Source organism: Aplidium turbinatum, chromosome 3 (assembly GCF_918807975.1).
Source record: "Aplidium turbinatum chromosome 3, kaAplTurb1.1, whole genome shotgun sequence".
NCBI lineage: Eukaryota > Metazoa > Chordata > Ascidiacea > Aplousobranchia > Polyclinidae > Aplidium > Aplidium turbinatum.
In genome coordinates, this window is record NC_137474.1 from 34,524,386 (window position 1) to 34,533,309 (window position 8,924).

The 8,924-nt window shown below is 39.2% G+C and overlaps 1 long non-coding RNA gene across 1 annotated transcript; it reads left to right on the forward strand.

Annotated features, from left to right (window-relative positions):
• The first annotated feature begins 4,344 nt into the window (after positions 1–4,344).
• LOC145765891 (uncharacterized) lies at positions 4,345–5,748 on the forward strand. Its single transcript, XR_014288671.1, has 2 exons — positions 4,345–4,522; positions 5,056–5,748. It is a non-coding gene; the product is annotated as an uncharacterized LOC145765891 (long non-coding RNA).
• The last annotated feature ends 3,176 nt before the right edge of the window (positions 5,749–8,924 follow it).

Below are 8,924 nucleotides of genomic sequence, written 5' to 3' on the forward strand. Positions count from 1 at the left end.
GATTTTCGTAGGCTACTAGGAGAGAGAAGCGTTCGATATAACTTGACATGTTTTTATCAAGAGTATCATGAGCATAGCCGTTGGAAAAATAAAAAAATTGGGGGGCAAACAAAATTTGGTAAAATGTTGTCTCAGCAAATATACTTTTAAACGCAACATTACTCACAATCTCTGAGGTGGTCTATAGTTTAATACCGGGGTCGGAAACCCTTTTTTACAAGAGAGCCATGAAAGCTACATTTTTGGAAATGTATTTCCAAAAGAACTGTATCGACTGCAGTTTCACATTTTGTAGCCTACCGGTACACCTTTCGGCTTTATGTTATTATTCAGTGCAGTCCAGTGCTCTCATATATTATTCAACTGTTTACTTTCAACTTGCGTCTGGCAGCAATGGCGCAATGATACACATTCTGACGTCACATTGCATATAAAATTGATTCACGTAGCATGAATCTTCCTTTTTTTTCAAATTGAATCAACTTGGTAGATGTGTGTTTTGGCCTGGCAATCTGGGTACATTGCCACGTGTACAGCCTGGCCACTTTTTTACGCCTTCCGAGAACCCACCGTCATCTCACACTCCACTCGCCAATGACTTCATTAAGTTCATGGCCTCGTTTTGATACGCTCCCACTCACGTAACGCGCAACCGCAAAACACACGTCGACGACGCTTTATTCACCTGCTCTCATGTTTTTGTTCGCGACGACACAGTTAGATCACCACTTCAGCGTCCCTATCAAGGTCCTTTTCGTGTTGAATCCCGATCTGACAAATATTTTACCTTGAACCTTGGTTCGCGTATTTCGAATGTCTCCATAGATCAGGGATCGGGAATCTATGGCTCGCGAGCCGTATATGGCTCTTTTGACGACGGCATCTGGCTCGCAAAAAAATCCATTCTTCTAAAGTGCAAACCGCAAAAGTTTTATCTTAACTTTTCATTACAATTTAGAGCTGAAAATAGGCTCAGAATGCACCAAATTAATTGTTATTTTTCATTTTTTTTGTGAGGGAAATCCCCCAAACCCCCCGCTGTTTTTCTCCTCTTGCTAAGACTCGTTCCCACTTTCAAAACGTCACCAGTGCCACCACGTGTTAATTGTATTAAGTATTAAAGCATTACAGTAATACAGTATAACCTATGGCTCTCACGGAAATGTATTTCCAAAAATGTAGCTTTAATGGCTCTCTTATACTCAAAAAGGTTCCCGACCACTGCCATAGATAGACTCAAACCGTTCTACTCCCTCGCACCCCCTGCCGTCACCTTTTCACCTACAACTACACCTTGTCCACCATCCACATCTTCTAATAGTGAAGACCAGGTTTTTTTTTTAAGGTTTGGTTTGGGTGACCGCTAAGCAGGGCCTCCAAGAGCTCTGCCGGGCCCCGGTGCAGATGTTGCTGCCGGGCCCCCCAGCGCGACATGTCGCGTGATATCTCACCAATCACAAGCAAAATTTGCGGTGCGCGTTCTTACAAAGGATAAATTAGGTTAAAGTATTAACACTCCATTATTTCACAAACAATGCACTATTGTAAATATAACTTTAAATTCACAGATACACACTAGTTATACACAAAGATAAAATGCTGTAAAATGCTAAAACACTACATAGTGTAAATATAGCCTCAATAGCATTGTCAGATATGGAATTCTGCCATAATTTGAGGAAAAGGTTATAGCTGTTGAAAACAAAAACTTGTATTTTGGATATTTTTTTTAGTCCTGGGCAAAGATTAAAACCCTAACCTTTCCTAACTCTAACCCTTCCTAACTCTGGCAACACCTGATTGTAACCATGGCAACAAGTGGGTAAAATCAGCCATTTCGAAGATAAAAATTGCAATGCTATCCGACATGGCTGACATAGCATTGCATATGTGTGCTTACAGCTTTGCATTAACATAAAATACCATTTCTGACCTTGAAATCTGCAGAGACTAGGGCAGCAAACTTAGGATGAATGCATTGCTATTGTTCATGACATTAAGAAATACCAACTTCAATATAAGAAATACCAACTTCATATAAGAAATACCAACTTCATATAAGAAATACCAACTTCAAAATATTAAAAAAATTTATGCAAAATTGACCTTAACACGCAAATTTAAACATTTTATTGGCCCCCTGAACGCAAAAAATGAAAGTATTGTTGTTCGAAAAAAGGGCATAGCCTACCCATGAGGGGCCCATTCAAAATACAAAACTAATATATTCATACAAAAAACAATATTTTATGCAAAATCGACCTGAGCACGCAAATTTAAACATTTTGTCGGGCCCCCCTAAACTCAAAAAATTGAAAATTCTATAATTTATAAAAAGGGCATAGCCTAGGCCAGTGGTGCCGAAGTAGGGGGGGATGGGGGGGATATATCCCCCCCAATATTTTGGCAGCATCCCCCCCAATAATTCAAAAAAAATTAGTTGCTATGAAGTTGTACTTCGATTTAGTTGTTTGTAAGCATCTCGAATTGCTGTTGTTTTTCTTTTATTGATGTTTAATCACAGTTCTAATTGTCTTGGATTTGACGCTAGACAATGGACGTTCATTGAAGGTATTCCGAAAAATTTGCTGCTAATTTTATTTGCAAGCACCACGGCAAAGAAGAGTCCCTGAAAGATTGGGTGGAGGCTCGATGGCAGCTACTGCAGACACTCAACTGCATTAAGTTATAAAATACTTTACAATCAGTTCATGGACAGAGTTATGTCTGAACTGACCGAGAGGTTTGAAAGTAGCCTGAATTCTGATTTGGCAAAGTATAAAGAACTTGCACGAATTTTCAAGACCGGCTTAGTTCCTGAAATGGTCAAAAATTATCCAGAGCTGAATAGACAATCGATGAGTTATCAAATTGATTCATTCAGCAAGGCAACAGCACCAAAATCTCTGTACGATGCCAAAAGAGCTTACCAGGCATTGTCCGAGTTGAAAAAAACCTCTCTATTCTCAAATACTCCAGCTGATTAAGAACCTCTTTTTGCCCGGTAAGCTTTGCTGCTTGTGAGAGGTCGTTTTCCAATCTTCGTAGATTGAAAACCTGACTGAGAAATACTTTGGGACAGGAAAGGTTAAATGCTAGCATTGTTTGCAACATTGACCAAAATATTCTTAATGACATCAGCATAAATGACAGTGCTAATGTATTTTCAATGAGCACTACCGTAAAACGCAATTTGGTTGTAACAAGTTCTTGTGATGTGTTTGAAAGTTAGCATTTTTGTCATAAATTTGCAAATGTTCTTTTGTAGCTTCGATTGTTTTCAGTCTCCTGACTAGTGACTTTGTCTTATAGCGCACTAAGTGTAGTGATTCTAGTGAAGGAGAGGGTAAAAAGAAAAGTAGCCTATAACTTCTGTTGTTTTTTTTGGAAAAAACTAAGTATTCATTGGAAGGTCATAGCTTCGAATCCAGCTGGAGGTACCAATTTTTCTTTGCTTGTTTCTTAATCTTGCAGCAGTCATTCACAAGAGCACAGGTAGCGCTTTTATCTCCACTATTTCTTGTCTGTGTATTATGCTGTTAGCAGCTAATTTACCGAGGTCCGGTGATTGTTTAATAAACCTAATAGGCCTACCACAACCACTAAAATTGTGTATAAAAGTATGCATCCCCCCCAATGTTCAAAATTGTCTAAAATTTTGATTTATCCCCCCCAATCCTCAACTAACTTCGGCACCACTGGCCTAGGCTACCCATAAGGGGGCCCCATTCGACATACGGAACTAATATAAAAACAATATTTTATGCAAAGTCGTTGAAATCAATCTTTTTATCGCGTGAATTTAGACATTTTGTCGGGCCCCCTTGAACTCACCGGGCCCCGGTGCAATGCACCGGTTGTCCCCCCCTCTTGTGGACCCTGCCGCTAAGTATAGTTTTAAGAGACCGCAAGTGTTTCATTTAAATATCAAAAAATAGCCATAACTGCATACAATCAACGCAACATAAAATGAATTATTCGACAAGGCACAGCTTAAATGATTGTGACAGCGACCAAACAGCCTGCCCAACACGGCCGCCAAACAAGTTTGCTGCACAATCAAACAAAGTGTGCTTGTTGGCTTCTGCTTGTTATGTTTCCACACGTAAAAACTGCTCATTATGCGCCATAAATCAGAAATAAACATTGACGAGTATCGAAGGTGCACTTCTTTTGTGAATAACTCTTTGATTCAGCTGTTAGCTGTACCTCCACTTATTCTTTTTTCCGGACGTGAACTATTGATCGTAGGCTATATTCGTATTATCGACAAAACATAGCGAGAAACAACCATTACTTTTCTACTGTAGTTGCAAGTCCAAATTTTAGGAAACCCCTGGAGAAATTTGGGGGACGGTTTCGGTCCCCCAAAACACCTTTAAAAAAACACTGGTGAAGACAACTTCTCTACTTTATCTCAATTGCCCTTCCCACTTACAGAATCCATTGTACACGAACCTTCGTTCATCCGCTTTCAACCCAGGGCGACACGTAATGGACACATCATCGTCCAACCTTCCAGGTTTATAGACTAACCTCTAGTCACCAATTTTTTACAGTAGCTCACCGTCCTGGACGAGACGTGAAAACTGCATCCATTCCTTCCATTCCATAGTTATCCGTTTAACTATGGTAGCTCACCGTCCTGGGCAGGACGTGAAACTGCATCCATTCGACCAATCGTTATCCTCTAGTCACTTTTCTGCGTAGACATTTTTTATACACACAGATCTACTGTATACCCTACACATCATCAGCCAACGTTTTTCGCCATGACAATGTCATGCTACGTAATTACAACAACTTTTTATGCTCATGTTTGTCGCTATTTTTTTAATGTGTCCTTAACCAACTCAATACTTCCTAGCAGATGCTACGATTCTTACAGATTCTTGTTTAGTTTCCTACACATCATCAGCCGGCGTTTGCCGCCATGACACTGTCATGCAACGTAATTTCAACAACTTGTATGCCGCATGTATCTTTTTTTAATGTGTCTGTACTGTTTATGTGTTACTTTCTAGTGGGCGCTACTTTGTACCAATTTCGTTTCAGACGCACCCATCAACACGGTTGCTGCGAGACTGGATGCGAGACTCCAAGGGACTTCAATACAGCACCACGATGATGTCACGACAGACTCACTGATGAGAACACTTCAACATGGCACCACAGCACCCCATGTTCTCCACGACTTGCACTGAGTTGCACAGTCCCTTATCACATGCCTCAACACGAGATGCCTCCACGGAGATGACTTCTATACGGCTATCCACAGCTGCCGACGCAACTCCAACATGGTAAACTCCATGTCAGCCGCTACTTCCTGCGACACAACCTTCGGCATGCACCATAGCTGCATTGTCCATCATTCAAGCCTTCTCTGCATCAGAAGCACACCGCGACATTTCAAGTCTTCTCCACGTCAGAAAGCACCTCTCAACGTCAACCAAATCAGTGCCGCCACTCGCGCCATTCAGACATGCACGATAGCTGCATTGTCACCCAGCACTCATCTGCTTCTCATATTTGCTTTACAGCTTGCAACTATACAAGCTGGCCTCTATCATGTCGTACTCGTCAACTCATCCATCACCGGACTACTAACTCAACTGCTGTCGCTTCGTCCCTCCATAGTCAACATACTCGAACTAATAGTATGCTTCTATAACCAATCTCGGACATCCTTGTCTTGGACAACCGCGTGCGCGCACCGCTAGGATATATATACTTTTTTTTACTTTTATGGTTTGCTTCCATGGGTGTCAAGTCCTATCTCTTCGGAGGCAGGGCATGGACAGCCATGGACGCTTAGCCTACCTGTTTGTATAGCCTACTTATTTTTTTTTCTAAAAAAAACGCTTGTAATATGTTTTCTTTCATTGTGGATTTTACAGTTGCCCCCCAGTATTCAATTTCAGTCCCTAACTCTAAATCATAACTTAAGTATTCGTCATTCACGACGTTTCTCCTACGTTTCAACCAGAGATATAAATACAAGAGATAGGCAATAGAATCTGCGTACGCTTTAAACAGGCGGCGATGTTGAAAAGCGGTCACGGTTGACTAGATAGGGATCAAGCGGCAGCTCTCGATGCCCGCAAACTGCAAAACGTGATAATTTCAAGCAGTTTACCTTTACCAGAGGTTTACAGGTTTAGTGAGGAAGTTCCATGGAATTTGATGGTTCCAATTCAGTTTTGTAGAGCTTGCATTAATATTCGTCTATTGGAAAATTAAATATGGTAGATAACTTAATTGCTATCAAGTTAAGTTACCGTATGTATTATTGACCAGTCGGCAATAAACCTAGCAGATTACGGTAGCCCTTTTGGATTTATTGATTATTTTGCGAGTATATGTAGGAAGCAACATGCAGGTTTAGCAAGAGTTTCAGTTTTTAAACTACCTGGCTAAATACTTAGTCATGGGCATGGTAGTTCTTATTGCCATTTGCAAGATTAGGTTATGAATTGTGGTGTATTTTACAGTTATGAATTCTGTTGTTATAATCATTCATATTTTTTTTATAATTTCAGTAATGTTATCATCATACTATTTATTTGCAGTTATTTATTAGATTATAAATGCCAGCTTCGAATCGCCCAATCCCTCAGTGTCACACCGATAGAAGTAAAAGGTTTTTCTATATTTAAACTGTCAATATTTATGCGAAAGGGAAGTACAAAGTGTGGCATAATGAAGTTTTGAAGAATGTCATACTTAAGTACAGAGATGAACGTGATCCAAGAGATAATATTAAACAAGTTCTTCACAAAGGAAATGCTGGAATTTGTGAGAAACACTTTAATGCAGAGGACATAATAATAAATTCCAAAAGTAGCAGTAAATCTTTGAAGTTTGGTGCCGGCCCATGCTTAAACTTGCCACAGAGAACCGGTGATAAGCTGCTGTATCCACTATGCGTCTAACACTGGTCCGAGACCAAATTACACCATCAATACATGAAAACATTGGAGATGTCAAGAAATCTTTTAACAGGATAAAACGAATTGGGTGGCAATTTCAAGAACATGCAGATTATATTTCAATTCAAAAGAATGACCTTGTTCTTATTGTAAATATCTCAACATTACAATACAAATTTAGTGTGCCTAACTTTCATTTTAAAGTGTCTGAGGACAGTCAGAACACAATGTTCTGTAACAAGCTTGGTGCCCAAATCACAGAATTAGAAGCACTTCCAGCAAAAATGTGTCCCGGTATTACAACAAAGCCGGTCATTGGCACTAATTGCATTGTATATTACAAAGCATACAATGTACTGTATTACAATGTTGACTGATTTTCAAAAAATATTTTTTGAAAGTCAACTTGAAGTTGACACTTTGATCCTCAAAGGGAGGCAGGCCCGTAGCCAGGGGGGCCTCGCCCCCCCTGAAAAAAATTTTGTCCCCCCTGGCAAAATCCTAACATTCTTGAGCAACAGCTGCAATTATAATGATTTTGCCCATTTTCCCGTTGCAGAGCTCCAACTGGCCCAATTTATTATTATTTTTTATTATTTATTTGCAATCAGACTCAAAGTCCATAGAATTCAAATTTTTAACAGTCATCACACAAAATATCAGACTAACACAACATCAAGCAGGCTACATCAAACAACGTACAAAATACTGTTGTAGTGAATATAAAATGTAGAATTAAAGTAGCAATCAGAAGACATAACATTGCGCAAAAGTGGATTAATTGATCTTTTGCAACGTTCTACAAATGCATAGCAATTTTTTCTTAATAGAGCATCAAATGTTAACACGTCGTTCTGTACCTGATACACTCTAGCACTGTCGCATCTTGACAAATTGTGGATAATTCTGTACGAGTCGTTGTAAGCAACTCGTATGCGATTTAAAGTAGAAGTTTTATAGTTACACCATAGTTGCGAACCATACATTGGCATACAATATGATTGGTACATTACATTTTTAACTTCGGTAGAGCAATTTCCAAACTTGGATCTAAGCTGATTGGCAGCGACATAAAGAGATCGCACTTGCCTTTTAATATCTGCGTCATCACTGATGGTATCATCAATCAGTATACCTAAATATTTCACTTGTTCAACAAATTTAATTTGTGTATTGTATAGCCGCATGCATGGAGAAGTCAAAACTTTAAATTTGCGACATTGATGGACCAATCCAACAGTTTTGTTACAGTTGAAAATAATGTCATGTCTAGAAGCATAGGATTCACACACATCAATGAGTTTTTGGGTACCTTTAGCACTTGGACTAAATACACACAAGTCATCTGCAAACAATAGGTGATTCAAGTGAGATGAACCAGTATTACATCCGACATCTAGGGAATTCAATTCAGTCGATAAGTCATCTATATACAAAGAAAACAGGTAAGGACTTAAAACCCCTCCCTGCCTTACTCCGTTGGTGACATGGAAGGAGTCAGAAATTTGATTCCCCCACTTTATTCTCATTATTTGTTCTTTATACCAATGCTTCAATAATCGTACAAAGCACATAGGAACATTCCGTGAAACTAACTTGTTAAATAAGATATTGTGATTAACTCTATCAAATGCTTTGGATGCATCCAGAAATACACTAAACACAGGACTATTGCTGTGTATGTAATAGTCCTGTGTTTAGTGTATACTGTTTGTTTATAAAGATAAACACATAAATCTGTGCCATGTTTTGGCTTAAATCCAAACTGATTGTCAGATGTATTTAAAAACGGTGAAATATGCTCAAGGATATAATGTTCAAATAATTTGGACACTACAGTTGCCACTGCAATTGGTCTGTAATTTCCAGCATCCTGAATATTGCCTTTGTTGTTCTTACAAACAGGGATAATTATGGTATTTAAACAAGGTGAAGGCAGCATACCATGAGAAAGGCATACATTAAACAATAAGCTGAATAAGAAGCACAATAGTT